This window comes from Musa acuminata, chromosome BXJ1-5, assembly GCF_036884655.1.
Source record: "Musa acuminata AAA Group cultivar baxijiao chromosome BXJ1-5, Cavendish_Baxijiao_AAA, whole genome shotgun sequence".
Taxonomy (NCBI): Eukaryota; Viridiplantae; Streptophyta; class Magnoliopsida; order Zingiberales; family Musaceae; genus Musa; species Musa acuminata.
Genome location: NC_088331.1, coordinates 34,368,474 through 34,384,659, shown reverse-complemented (window position 1 = coordinate 34,384,659; position 16,186 = coordinate 34,368,474).

The following is a 16,186-nucleotide window of genomic DNA, read 5'->3' as shown; positions in this document are numbered from 1 at the left end:
AACCACTTTAAAATTGGCGTGATCTCTGGTTTGCATCTTCTTATTGCTATTTACATTACTGCAAACCTTCTTATGTGCTTTATTTCCTCATTACCTTTGTTGCACACCTTTACGAACATGCGTTCAAGTTAAGCTTTTCAAGTTCGATTTTTTTCGTATGAAAGATTTGTCGAAACCAACGTTTTAATCCGCTGCACTAATTCACCCCCCCCCCTCCTCCCCCTCTTAGTGCCACTCCGATCCTAACAATTGGTATCAGAGCCACGATTTTCTACTTTGGTTTAACACCCAAATAGAAATGGCTCTTTACGGCTTTCAAGTGGGTCACTCTCGCATTCGTCCTCCCTTTTTCAATGGGACGGACTATACTTATTGGAAAACTCGAATGAGAGTTTTCTTACTTTCTTTGGATTTGAATTTTTGGCACGTAGTCGAAAATGGATTTGAAATGTCTTCTCTTCCAATGAACCATTGGAATGATTTGGAGAAGAAGATGTTTTCTTTAAACGCAAAGGCTATGAATGCTTTATTTTGCGCTTTGGACAAAAATGAGTTCAATCGGATTTCTACATGCGAAATGGCTTTTATAATTTGGCGAACACTTGAAATCACGCACGAGGGAACTAGTAGAGTCAAAGACTCGAAAGTTAACATTTTATTGCATGATTTTGAGCTTTTTCGAATGCAACCAAGCGAGACTATATGCGACATGTACACCCGTTTCACGGATGTCGTCAATAATCTAAGAGTTCTTGGTAAATATTTTTCGAATTTTGATCTCGTAAGCAAGATCTTAAGATCCCTTCCAAAAAGGTGGGATCCTAAAATAACCGCAATACAAGAAACAAAAGATTTAAATATTTTTTCACTTGAAGAACTAATTGGTTTGTTGATGACATATGAAATAGTGCACAATACACATGATGAACATGATGAACAAAATCACCTTCCAAAGAACACGAAGGATTTTGAACTTCGGACAAATGAATACCACTTGAGCGATGACTCAAGTGATGAGGACAATGATGACCTTGAACTTCGAACACTAAATCTTAATAAGTTTATTAAACAAAAATCTAACATAAACAATGAACTTGAACGGAGGAAGAGGCCAAAGAAGAGGAAGGCAACCAAGGATGAATCAAAAACTTCCAAAGGTGAAACGGCGAATTGGACTTTGACAAGCTTCGACTACAAGGTAAGTAACTCAACTCTCTTGAATTATTTTGAAATTACATAATACTTTTCATGAGTTATTTTTAATTTAGTTTAGGATTAATTTTCTTAAAAATTACATAAAAATAAAAAAAAATTAGAAATCATGCTTATCATTCTAGTAATTTTGAAAATAATCATGAAAATTATATGTTTATGATAAACAAAATGATTTTGATTAAAAATGCCTTATGAAATATGATATCATGCATAATAAATTTATTTTTTGAAGCTATGCATGATGATGATGAGTTTTGGGTAATTTATAGTTTATTGATTATTGATTATTTCCATAATGATCTTTTACGATTTATGGATTATCGATTTATACCATGATGAAAGTTGCTTTCGAAAACGATGCACGACTTTTGTATGCAAACTAAGCATGAAAAGATAGATTCACCTAAAAAGAAAAATGTATGACTACAACAAATAACAAATAATTTTGGTTGAAAATATTTTATACTCAATGAAACCATCATTGATGAATATGCTTTATGTTTAATAGTTTCTTTGGCCTATATGCTCTATCATGATAAATATTTTGAAAATAAATGAATTCATGTTTGATTTGAAGTAATGCATAATGATCATGCTTAATAATGTATTTTTTGATTTGACATAAAAGTGGCTTTAAAAAATGATGTATGTTTTGATTTGACATAAATGAAACGGGCATGCTTATATGAAATATTGAAGTGTCATGCTTGACAATTGTATACTTAATGGTGCATAAAGTTGTAATAAAAATATTAATATTTTAATACTATGATTTGATGATTTTATGCATGACATTGTAAAGTTATATATAACGATGTATAATGATGAAATTGTGTAATAAAAATATTAAACATTTTGAAACCATGTTTTAGTCATGCATATTGATCATGCTTAATAAATTTTGAAATTATGCATGATGAATCTTACGATTTATGGATTATTGATTTTTACTATAATGAAAGTACCTTATTGATCTTTGTTGTAATAAATCTCACTCTTTCGGTTTTAAACATGATACATGTTTTTATTTGGCATAAATGAAACAAAATCATATGTTTTGAAATAATCGAAAAGAAGAAAACAATCATGAAAATTATTTTGCTCAATCTTATTGATTTTCATGAATCCATTTGTATCATCTTTGTGAATCTCTTAGATTTTGATAATGATTTTGATGATTTAAATTTGAATATTTTTTTTATCGAAATCACGATCTTGATCTCTTGAAATTTATAACATGAAATCCTTTATGAATCAAGATTGTTTTCTATTTAAAAGGAGATTTGTGGAAATGTTTCATAGTATTTTAGTATTCATGATCTTGATAATTATGTTTTGAAACTTTATGTAAACCAAGAATGTTCATCATGATTCTCTCTTTGAATATTTAAAGAGGAGAATTTTTTAGATGAATCATGATTTTGATGATTGAATATTTGATGTGCATGAATTGAGATCTTGCTCTCCTACTATTTTTCTTGCTATTCACCAAACGGGAGACTAATTCTAATAAACCATAATATGCTATATGAATTTTATTGTATTCATGAAGTAATATCTCATCACTAATTTTTGTTTATATTCCTTCATGTGATGATATGAATGTATGAAACACTTATGATATGATTTTTTATACAATTCCATGTATTCGTGAAATATTTATCTCATCACCTAATTAATTCCTCTTGATACTCCTAATGTGATGAAGTGAAATTATGCATGAAATACAAATGGGGAGAAGTTTTGATCATGCATGGTAGGATATAATTTGACAAATTGATACCATCATGATATGAAATATTTATGATTTGCAATGATGTATGCAATACTTGTGCCTTCTAATTATGATGTGATGTATTACATATGATGTAAATCATGATTTCAAATACTATAGGTTGTTGCTAAAATGATGTATTATAAATATTGATTTAATGTTTTGTATCATGAATACTCTAAACGATGAATGTTTGGTACCATGATCAAAATGTTGACAAATAGTTAAAATTTTTAGCATCATGTATGATATCCTCGTAATGTTGATCGATTTATTCAATATCGTACATGAATGAATATAAGATTTTTGAAAATGTGCATATTCTAATTTGAAAATATGATGATGCACAAATAAGATTGATACTTACCTTTATCATAATTGATGTAAAGGGTCTTCCCTTCTTTTTGACAAAGACAAAGGGGAAGATAGCTAGCTTGCACAAGTCAAGAAGACACAAAAACTTGATTGCTAGCTTGCACTTTGTAAAGGAAGCGAAAATAGCACTTCTCAAAAGAGAAGAAAGAACTTCCTATCTTGAATATCACAAAAATTTGCTACCTTGCATGATGATAAAATTTGATACTATGTTTTTCATACAATGTATGGAACTTTTTATCTCTAAACACATAAGAGTAGGAACTTCTCCTTTTTGTTGATGACAAAGGGGGAGAAGTATGATGACATGACATGTTATGCATAAGTTTATGATGACATATTGCTTGGATTATTGAATCCAAGAGTTTCTATCAATAAGCCATATTGATAGGGGGAGTTTGTTTAAACTCTGGGAGTTAAGGTTAACTCCGTCATCAAGTGGTTGTCATCATCAAAAAGGGGGATATTGTTGAATCTCATATTTTGATGATGAAACCACTTGATATGTGTTTATGATTTAATCTGCGTTTTAAGTGATGCAGGATGCTTTGATCAAGATGAGACAATTAAAGCAGGAGGAATTGATGTTGCGCCGAAGGAGATCACATTAGGATATTGGATGGCAGAAGGCTTCGGACGCCGGGCATCGGGCCAAAAGCGAAATTGCGCTAAGAATATCGAGGTTGCGGAGGTCAACCGCCGATTGGGCAACAAGCCACAAGAGAGGACGATGCGCTGAAGAATTGGATGAAACGCCAACCAATGATGTGCCGGGCAACAGAATATCAATTCACGTTGTAATAATTGTCTAGATCGGAGGAGAGTTTTGGCTTGTGTGTGCAGGATTAACTATGATAACGATGAAGACATAAAGCAAAACAAAGTGTCAGAGTCAAGCTCGAAAGATTTGTTGTGAGTTCGAGAGTTCGACGGAAGCCCGAAGGTTCGTCGGGAATGCTGCCGGAAAGAGCCGAGAATAAGTAGGGAGCTTGCTGAAGGGTTTTTCGGAAGCTCGCCGGAAGGTTCGTTGGAAGTTCGCGGAGCTCGCCGAGAAAGATTGGAGCTTGCCGAAGAAGCTCGTTGGAACTCACTAAGATCAAATCGTGAAGTATAGGAGCTTGCTGGGAGTCCGCAGAATGGTTTCCGAGAGTTCGTCGGAAGACCATCGGAAGTTCGCCGGAAAAAAGTCTTGACTTGCAGACTTTGTAATAGCTTAGTAAATGTCTTTAAATTCATAGTTAGCATGTTAATTAGGGTTAGGATTAGGTGTTAATCCTATAACCCAGGTTAAGGGCCAACTTGGCCCAAAGTTAGACTTAGTTTGGGCTGAACTTAAAGCCCAACTAGTGAACCGAAGGGTCTGGTGGTGGCACCGCCAGACTGGGCGGTGGCACCGCCCAGCACCCGAGAGCCAGGCGGTGGCACTGCCAGTACACTGTCAGTGTCAGACACTGACAGGCGGTGGCACCGCTAACATCGGGAACCAAAGAGAATTCAAATTTTGGAGCCCAAATTTGAATCCTCTTGAGGCCTATAAATACCCCTCAATTCTCAGTTGAGATTACAACTTTTTGAGAAGCAATAGATTGAGAAAAAGGTCTTAGAAAAGTCTTAACAAGTCTTGTTTTCAATTTGTTAGAGTGTTCACCTCCTTCTTTCTTGCTGAAAATTTGTAAGAGTGTGAACCACTTGTAAAAGGTTGTAAGAGGGGTATTTGTCCTTCCCCTTCAAGAGATTTGCTAGTGGAAGATGGGAGCCTCATCGGAGAGGGCCTCGCAAGTGGATGTAGGTCATTTGACTGAACCACTTTAAAATTGGCGTGATCTCTGGTTTGCATCTTCTTATTGCTATTTTTACATTACTACAAACCTTCTTATGCGCTTTATTTCCTCATTACCTTTGCTGCACACCTTTACGAACACACGTTCAAGTTAAGCTTTTCAAGTTCGATTTTTATCGTATGAAAGATTTGTCGAAACCAACGTTTTAATCCGCTGCACTAATTCACCCCCCCCCCCCCCCCCCCCCTCTTAGTGTCGCTCCGATCCTAACATAATCAAGAGAAAATTCATCATTTATCTTCAAATCATTCAACTTGTTAAATCAACAAAGTCACTTTTAAGAGATTCATAAAAATGATACAAATAGATTCATCAATATCAATTTCATGATTCACAAAATTCATAAATTGATTCATTATTTTAATTCCAATGATAATATATTTTCCTTTTTATGTGTTTCATTTTAAGTGATTAATTTTATATTAGCATGCCTTTTTCATTTATGTCTAATAAAAAACATACATTATTTTTAAAACCAAAATCACTTTCATTATGGTAAAAATCGATAATCCATAAATCGTAAGAATATAATTTAGAAAGATAAACTCATTAAGCATGATTTCAAATAATCTTCAATCAAAATCATCATGACAAAAAAAATAACACATTAAACATAGGATTAATCATTAGATATAAATCTAACATTTAGTCATATTTTCATCATTAAAACATCAGGCATGATTTCATAAGGCATTCAAAATTATTTTGTTTGTTTATCATGAAACATGCATTTGTCATTATCATTTTCAAAATTACTAGCATGATAAGCATGATTCCTAATTTTTTACATTTTTATTACATTATTAAATATGTAATTTTTAAGAAAATAATTATTCTAAACTAAATTAAAAATAACTCATGAAAAGTATTATGTAATTTCAAAGTAAACTAAGGATATTTTGATTACGTCATCGTCGAAAGCCATTAAGGCATAGTTTGCTACCTCGCTTTTGTTGATTTTCTCCTTGTCTTCGGATGAGCTTGATTCGTCCCAAAGAGCTTCCTTTTTCTTACGTTGATAGCAAGTAGTTGCATGCTTTTTAAGTTTATTTTTGTTCTTTAACTCTTGTTTCATGAACCTTTTAAATTTCATAGTGAGGAGTTCATGTTCACTATCACTTGAGCTTATGCTCGAGTGGTCTTCGATTGTTCTTAGTCTGAAATATTTCTTGTTCTTTGGAAGGTGGTTCTCAAGTTCTTTACATGTATTGCATGTCATTTCATAGGTCATTAGAGACCCAATAAGTTCTTCGATAAAAAAAGTATTCAAAATTTTTTATTCTTGTGCAGTCATTATTTTCAAATCCTAATTCTTAGAAGCGATTGTAAAATCTTGTTAACGAGTTCAAAATTAGAAAAGTATTTGTCAAGAGCTTTTAAACCATTGACGATATCCGTAAAACAGTTGTACATGTCAACAATGGTTTCGCTAGGCTTCATTCGAAAAAATTTAAAATCGTGTAATAAAAGATTGACTTTAGACTCTTTAACTCTATTCGTGCCTTGGTGTATGATTTTAAGAGTGTGTCAAATATCGAAAGTCGTTTCGCACATATAAACACGATTAAACTTAGTTTTATCCAAAGCGTAAAATAGAGCGTTCATAGCTCTAGCATTTAAGGAAAATGTTTTCTTCTCCAAATCATTCCATTCTTTCATTGGAGTGGAAGACCTTCGAAAATCATTTTCAACAATGTTCCATAAGTTCAAATCCAAAGAAATCAAGAAAACTCTCATTTGAGTTTTCTAATATGTGTAGTCCATCCTATTGAAAAAGGGAGAATGAATGAGAGAGTGACCCTCTTGAAAGCCAAAAAGAGTCATTTCTCTTAGGTGTTAAACCACATGAGAAATATGAGGCTTTGATACCAACTGTTAGGAATGAAACTAAGAGGGGGGGTGAATTAGTGCAGCGGTAAAATAACATCGATTTAAAACTTCATTTCGATTAAATCCGTTTCCAGCGAAAAATCGTTTCGTAAATGTAATAACTTTAAAAGCATATGGAAGACACTAGGCATAGAAAAACAAGTACAGAGGTTTGCAATAAAGATAAATTACATAAATAGAAATGAAAACCAGAGAACATGCCAATTTTATAGTGGTTCGGTCATCGTGACCTACATCCACTCTGCTGATTCCTCTTCCGTCGGGGCCACCGGCATCCACTATTGATCTTCATTTAATAGGCGAAGATTAACCTCCTTCTTACACCCCTTTTCTCCTTTTACTGAGTTTAGGGGACAACCCTTACAAGCATCCACTATTGCCCAATCGGCCAGTTGACTCCGTAACTCCGATATCCTTGGCGCAATATCCGCTCTTCTTGGCCCGATGCCCGAATCCATGGCCTGAAGCCTTCTGTCGATATATCAACTGATCCTCCGGCCCGACATCCAATTTTCTGACATGTTTTCCTTCAGCCCAACATGATTTTTTCTGCTTTAATTGTCTCATCTTGATCAAAGCATCCTGCGTCACTCAAAACACAGATCAAATCATAAATACTATCAATTGGTTTCATCATCAAAATACGAGATTCAACAGACATTATGCTTGAGTCCCTACCAAATTCCTTTTCATAGTTCATAATGAATTTTAATATGAATAAGCTTGAGGTGACTCCTAGAGTTCCTCAATATGTTAAAGGAGGCAAAGAGCACTATCAAAAAGGAGAAGTCAGTTTTCTACACTAGTGAGACCAGAAAGAAATAGAAAGCAAAAAAGTCTCTTAAGAAGGGCAAGGGCAAGGGCAAGGGTAGATCAAGTAAAGCAAAGGTTGTTAAGAAAGACCCGGCAAAGGACAAAGGCCAGTGATTCCATTGTGGCAAAGATGGGCACTGGAAGAGGAATTGCAAAGAGTACCTTGCAAAGAGGGCAAAATAAAAGCTTGAAGAAGCTTTAGGTACATTCATGATTAGTCTTCATTTATTAGACTCTTATGATAACACATGGGTATTAGATACCAGTAGTGCTTATCATATATGCAATTCGTTGCAGGTTCTAGCAAGACCTAGGAGATTGACGTGAGGCGAGGTGGACCTCAAGATGGACAATGGAGCAAAAGTTACTACAGTAGATATTGGCGAGATCGCCCTACATCTGCCTGGTGGAGCTATTATTGCATTAGATGCATGTTATTTTGTTTCTTTTATTATCAAAAATATTATCTTCATTTCATGTTTGATAGTTAGTGGATATAAATTAGTTTTTGAGAACAATGATTGTTCAATATTATTAGATAATGAGATTATTACAAAAAGAACATTGTATAATAGTTTGTTTATGCTAGACACTACTCCATATATCATGAATGTAAGTGTGTCTAAGAGGAAATGAGATGAGGTGAACAGTGCATACTTGTGGCATTGTAGGCTAGGTCACATCCATGAGGGAAGGATTCAAAAATTGCTAAAAGATGGATATCTAGATCCATTCGACTATGAGTCATATGCAACTTGCGAGCCTTGCCTTCATGGAAAAATGACCAACTCTCCATTTAGTGGAACTGGAGAGAGAGCCACTGAGCTGCTGGAACTCATACATTATGATGTATATGGACCTATGTCAACTCATGTCATTGGTGGTTACTCCTACTTCGTTACCTTCACTGATGATTTCTCAATGTATGGATATGTGTACTTAATGAAGTATAAGTCCAAGGCCTTTGAGAAATTCAAAGAGTATAAGAATGAAGTAGAGAACCAGACTGGAAAGAGTATCAAGACTCTTCGATCAGATCGAGGAGGTGAGTACTTAAGTACAGAGTTTACCCAGTTCTTCAAGGACTGTAAGATTTTATCCCAATGGATATCTCCTTATACACCTTAGTTAAATGGTGTGTCTAAAAGGAGGAATCGTATACTATTAGATATGGTACGGTCCATGATGAGTTTTGTTGACCTACCCATCTCATTATAGGGATATACCCCAAAGACCATAGCTTACCTTCTAAATAGAGTTCCAACTAAGTCAGTAGTGTCTACACCATATGAGATATGGAAAGGGAAGAAGCCCGATCTTAAGGTTGTTAAGATTTGGGACTGCCCTGCCCATATTAAAAGACACAACCCCGATAAGTTGGAATCAAGAACGGAGCGATTCAAGTTCGTGGGATACCCTAAGGAAACTTATGGGTATTATTTCTATCATCTCGAGAACCAAAAGGTCTTTGTAGCTAAGAGAGTGATGTTCTTTGAGAAGGAACACATTTTTGCCAGAGATAGTGGGAGCATGATAGAGTTGAGCGAGGTTGGAGAACCTAGCTCAAGCACCACTCTACAGCCTGAGTCTATTTAAGTATCTAATACATAAGTTCCAACTCTACATAGGTCTGGTAGAGTATCCCATCCTCTTGAGAGATATGTGGGACATATTAGAGGAGAGGATGTTGACGACATTGATCCTCAAACCTACGATGAGGCTATTATGAGTATAGACTTCGGGAAGTGGCAAGAAGCCATGAATTCTAAGATGGATTCTATGAAATCCAATAAGGTTTGAAACCTAGTTGATGCACCTGAAGGTATTGTACCCATCGGTTGCAAGTGGATCTTTAAGAAAAAGATCGGAGTAGATGGAAAGGTAGAGACCTATAAAGCAAGGCTAGCGGCTAAGGGGTATCATCAAAGGCAAGGTATTGACTATGACGAAACCTTCTCACCCGTAGCAATACTAAAATCCATCTGAATTCTATTGGCTATTGCAGCACACTATGATTATGAGATCTGGTAGATGGACATGAAAATCATATTCCTCAATAGCAACCTCGAGGATGAGGTGTATATAATACAGTCTGAGGGATTCGTATCCAAGGACTGCCCAAATAAGGTGTGCAAGTTTATTATATCCATTTATGGACTAAAGCAAGCTTTTTGAAGTTGGAATATAAGATTTGCTGAGGTAATCATATATTATGATTTCGTTAAGAACGAAGATGAGCTTTGTGTATACAGTAAGGTAAGTAGGAGCGCTATCACTTTCTTAGTGTTATATGTGGATGACATCCTGATCATTGGGAATGATGTAGGAATGCTATCCACAGTAAAGGCTTGGTTATCTAGACACTTCTCCCTGAAGAACTTATGGGAAGCATCCTATATCTTGGGGATTCAGATCTATAGAGATAGATCCAAGAAGATGCTTGGCTTGTCCTAGTATAGGTACAAAGACACCATTGTCAAAAGGTTTGACATAGAAAATTCTAAGAGAGGTCTCATACCGATGAGCCATGGGATATCGCTTTCTAGGAGTATGTCCCCAAAGACTCATGAAGAAAGGGTGAACATAGATAGGATACCCTATGCATCAACAATAGGGTCCATCATGTATGCAATGCTATATACCAGGCCTAATATATCGCATGCTTTGAGTGTCACGAGTAGGTATCAAGCGGATCCAAGCTTGGAGCATTGGAAAGCAGTAAAGTATATCCTTAAGTACTTGAGAAGGACTAAGGATCTTTTACTGGTATATGGAGGTAGTAGTCTCAGGGTTGAAGGCTACACAGACTCAAGTTTCAGTCCAATATTGATGATAGCAAGTCGAATTCAGGGTATGTGTACACCTTAAATGGAGGAGTAGTGTGTTGGAAGAGTTCCAAGCAAGATACTGTTAGGATCGGAGTGGCACTAAGGGGGGGGAGGGGGGGTGGGGTGGTTTGAATTAGTGCAGCAGATTAAAACTCGTAAGTTTGAAAACGATTTCGTAAATGCGTAGAGATTTCAATTCAACAATGAATGACTTGGAGAAAGTTGCTCGAGTAAAGTGAGAAGATGAAAACTGAAAGCTTGCTGCTATGTAAATAATAGTTTTAGAAAAGTAAATACTCACACATTCAAGGAACATACCAATTTAAAGTAGTTCGATCAAAATGACCTACATCTACTTACGAAGCCTTCTTCAATGAGGCTCCTAACTTCCACTAGCTAATCACTTTGAAGGGGAAGGACAAATACCCCTCTTACAACCTTTTACAAATGGTTCATACTCTTACAGATTTTTCAAAGAGAAAGAGGGAGGTGAATACTTAAGCTATTGAAAATAAGACTTGCTAAAGACTTTGCTAAGACTTTTTCTCAATCTCTAACTTCTCAAAAGGTTATGTTCTTTGTTGAGAATTGAGGGGTATTTATAGACCCCAAGAGGATTCAGATTTGGGCTCCAAATTTGAATTACTTTTGGGTTTCCCGGTGCCACCGCCGGACCTCTCGGGTGTTGGGCAGTGCCACCGCCCAGTCCGGTGGTGCCATCGCTTAGACTTTTCAGATCACTGGTTGGGCTCCAAACTTGGCTCAAACCAATCCAAATTCGGGCCCAATTGGCCTCTAACCAGATTATAGGATTAACTCTTAATTCTAACCCTAATTATATGTAAACTATGAAATTAAGACATAGTCCTAAGTAGGTTTTTAACCGGCAACGTCGAGTTTCCTTCTGGCGAGCTTTCCGGCGAACTTCCGACGAACTTCCAATACAGCCTCGGATTTCTTTCGGCGGACTCCCAGTAGGCTCCCAAACTTGTGGCGAGTTCAGCGAGTCTTTGGCAAGTAGCCAAACCTTCTCAGTGATCTTCACGAACCTTCGACGATCTCTTCGGCGGACTTTCGAAAACTTTGGCAAGTCCCCGATTCCTTCTCGGTTAGTTTTGGTAGCACTTCCGACGAATCTTCGGACTCTCGGCGGACTCTCGAACACCCATTGAACTTGACTCCGGTAGACTTGCTTTATGTCTTCAAGCTATCGTAGTTAATCCTACACAAGTAAAGTAAAACTTCGATCTTGACAATTACTCCTAAGCAATCAAGTTGTCCGGCATGTCATTGGTCCCTTGACTCTTCGTCCAATTCTTCGGCGTATTGTCCTCTCTTGCGGCCTATTGCCCAATCGGCCAATTGACTCTGCAACTCCGATATCCTTGGTGCAATACCTGCTCTTCTTAGCCCGATGCCTGAATCTACAGTCCGAAACCTTCTGTCGATACGTTAACCGATCCATTGGCCCGACATCCAATCTTCTGACATGTTCCTCCGGCACAACATGATTTTCCTACTATAATTGTCTCATCCTAATCGAAGCATCCTACATCACTTAAAAACGCAGATTAAAACATAAACACATATTGATTAGTTTCATCATCAAAATCCGAGATTCAACAGATACTACTACTGACTCGATCGTAGAGGCGGAGTACATTGCTATAGTAGAGGCAACAAATGAGGGAGTATGGATGAAGAAGTTCATAACAGATCTGGGAGTCGTGCCAAGTAGTAAAGAGTTGATTCTCTTATATTGTAACAACTACGGGGGTTGCTCAAATAAGGGAACCCAGGTCTCATCATAAGTGTTCTGAGGAGGTTCCAGCTTATTAGAGAGATCATATCCCGAGGAGATGTAGTAGTGAAAAGAGTCCCATTCAAAGATAATATTATAGATCCACTGACAAAGCCATTGTCTCAAATTATCTTTAAGCATCACAAGGGTCTGATAGGGATCAGACACATAGGTAATTGGCTTTAGGTCAAGTGGGAGATTGCCTGTCATAGGTGCCTAACAAGCTAATCATGTGAGTGATGGCACATGTGACTTGACACACAATCTTTTTATTTATTATATTTTGGCATTTATCACTTTATATTGACTATTGTATATATATATATATATATATATATATATATATATATATATATAATGACGTCCTTGGATCTGTGCAATGGAAATTGGATCGTGATGAGATCACGATATTGAGACGATTCGCCTTTAAATACAGATTCTAAATAATCTCGATCATAGGTTACTCAAGAGGGACATCGAGATAACCGGACATACTAGTGTGCTATATACTCGTCCATATGATGGATGTAGTTGGTCTCATAGCTGCTCGTGTGGGGACATTAGGGATACAATACAAGTGCTCATTGGAGAATGAGTTCACTTATTGATCTGCTTACAGAATGCTGGATGGTTGATGATACCTTATTGTCAGATAGTGATTCCGTAGTCCCAGTGGTGTATCTGGTCCTTAGACTTGAGACACCAAAGATGTCCTATATGAGTGCTCTATTCTTTGATACCTAACTTATAGGTTTGGATGTCCCAGATCTAGTACAATCGGTCATCGGGAGTGGTAGTCAACCTTACGAGGGCTATTGAGTGTCGATAGAGGATCATCTACTCTCGGTATCATGAGAAGAATATTTCATATGTTCTTGCTCAGACAAATCCCTAGCCAGGGTCATTCGGAATGAGAGAGAAAGAGTTCTCTAGGATAATCAGATTAGAGCAAGACTCTAGTAGAAACCATATGGGTTTGACAACACCATGCTCGATATATAGTCTCTAGGATATTAGATAGATGAGAGACTATAGGTACATGGTAATTAAGGACAGACAGGTCCAATGGATTGGCTTCCCCTATATCGTCTAGGGACTGCGGTGTAGCGACCTAGTACATCCGCAATCGATGATTTGAGTGAATTATTATGAAGATAATAATTCACTGAGCCAGAAGGAGTTCTGACAGGTATGACTCACGGCCAGCTCGATATTGGGCTTAGAGGGTCACACACACATGGTAGGCGTTGCGATGAGTAGAGGTTCGGATATGAGATATCCGCTTGAGCCCCTATCTTATTGGATATCCAATAAGCCCCTGAATTATTGGATCTCATGGATGAGATCCAATAAAAGCCCATGAGAGATTATTGGATAGAGATCTACTAATCCAAGAGGCTTGGGTAGTTTGATGAAGATCCAATACCCAATAGGGAAGGATCCATTAGGGTTAAGATTGATTGGGGACCTCTATAAATAGGAGGGATTCAGTGGTTCATAGGCTAGAGCTTTCGCTTCCCTCTCCTATTCTCCTCCCCCCTCTCTACCTCCGAACAGGCCTAGAGGTTTGAGGAGCGTTGTCGTAGCCCTGCTATGTGGATCACCGCAAGAGATGAGGGCTCTTGACCACCTTCACCCTCTCCTAGAGATTTGTAAGGATTCAGGGATATACAATCTCTCTAAGTAACACAATCTACTCTATACGCAGTTTTAAGTTTCATGGATTTTGCGTACTAATCTTCGCACAACGACGAACAAATCTTTGGGAAATTAGGGATTTTGTTTTCTATTCTTCCGCTGCGCATGTGATGTCACCCCCAAGATTTTTCAACAACTGGGTAGTACCACTGTCCAGTCTAGTGGTACCACCGCGTGACATAGTCTCGGAGATTGTGTCTTGGAGACTAAGCCACTAGCGGTTCCACCGCCTAGACTGGTAGTGCCATCTCTTGACCCAACTTTTGGGTCATTTAATGAGCCTTCCACTTAGCCCAAAATAACCCAAATTTAGGCCCAATTGACCCTTAATCGAGTTGACCTAATGACATTCTAAACTAACCCAATTAGAACTAAAACTATTTCGATCTAGACAATTATTACAAAGCATTAATCACATGTTGTCTGATATATCATTGGTTCATCCGGTGCTTCATTTGACCCTTCAGCGCATCGTCATCTCCTTCGGTATATTGCCCAATCTGCATGTTGTCTTTTCGTAACATCTAATCTCCTTGGTGTAATGTCTGATCTTCTTGGCTCGATGCCTGAACTCTTGGCACAAAGCCTTCTACCAACACAATGACCGATCCTTTGGTTCGATGTCCAATTTTTTTATATGTTCCACTTTAGTCTAACATTGATTCTTCCTACTTTAATCAAATTGTCTATCTATGATCGAAGCTAGTCCTGCATCACTCAAAACACAAATTAGATCATAAACTCATCAATTGATTTTATCATCAAAATCCGAGATTCAACAATCTTCACCTTTTTTATAATGACAATCAATTGACGACAGAGTTTAACTAAACTCCCACTATTAACATGCCATAATGAGATGAACCTTGAATTCAAATTGAATTCAAGTCAAAGCAATTTTAATCATGAATATTTCATCGTTGTATGCATCAATATCATAAGTTGAAGTATTGCATGCATAATACCAAATCATCATGTATTTTTTAAAATATAAAATTATCATTACATATATGATTCTAAATCATCATGTTATCAAAATATTAAAGTACATTACATCCTTCCATGTATGATCATTATCATACCTTCTCCCCCTTTGTCATCAACAAAAAGGAGAAGTGCAACTTGTAACTTTTTGAGATATAATTTCAAATGATTCCATTATAAACATAATTTCAAGTTTTTAAAACATCATTGTATATATCATCATGCAAGCTAGCAAGATTTCAGATATAAAAGTTAGCAAAATTTTTACACCTTTTGAGATGTACAAGATAGCATGTTTTTACATCTGCTTGAAATGTGCAAGCTATTAGGATCGAGTCGGCACTAAGAGGGGGGTGAATTAGTGCAGTAGATAAAAATGACATCGGTTCAAAAATCTCATTCAATAAAAATCGATATTTGAAAAACGTTTAACTTTAAAGCATAAAGAAGAGTGTCATGAGAAAGTAAAGCAAGTAAGGTAGTTTGCAGTAAAGGTAAATTTCACAAATAGAAATATAAATCGAGTTTTATAGTGGTTCTGTTGTCGTGATCAACTACCCTTTTATACTCTTTCTCCTTTTCACGGGTTTATGAGACAACCCTTACAAGCCTCTCTTTCTTAGACCTCACTTCTCCCTTTAGACAAACTTCTAAATATTAGGAAGAAGTGATCTTAAATCCCAAGAGAGTTTCCTAATTCTTCTCAAGTATTTTTCCCCCTTTTCAACTCAATTTCTTGCTCAATTCTTGCTACTCTATGCAGGAATAGCTGAGGTATTTATAGACCTCAAATAGCTTCAAAATTGGAGCAAAAAATAGTTTCATCTTAGGTTTCCCGGGTCCTAGAGGTACCATCGCCTGCAGCATTGATACTAGATGGTATCACCTCCCAGTCTAGCGGTACCATTGCCTAGGAGACTATGTCTGGGCGATACCATCACCCAAATTGGTGGTACCGTCGCCCAGA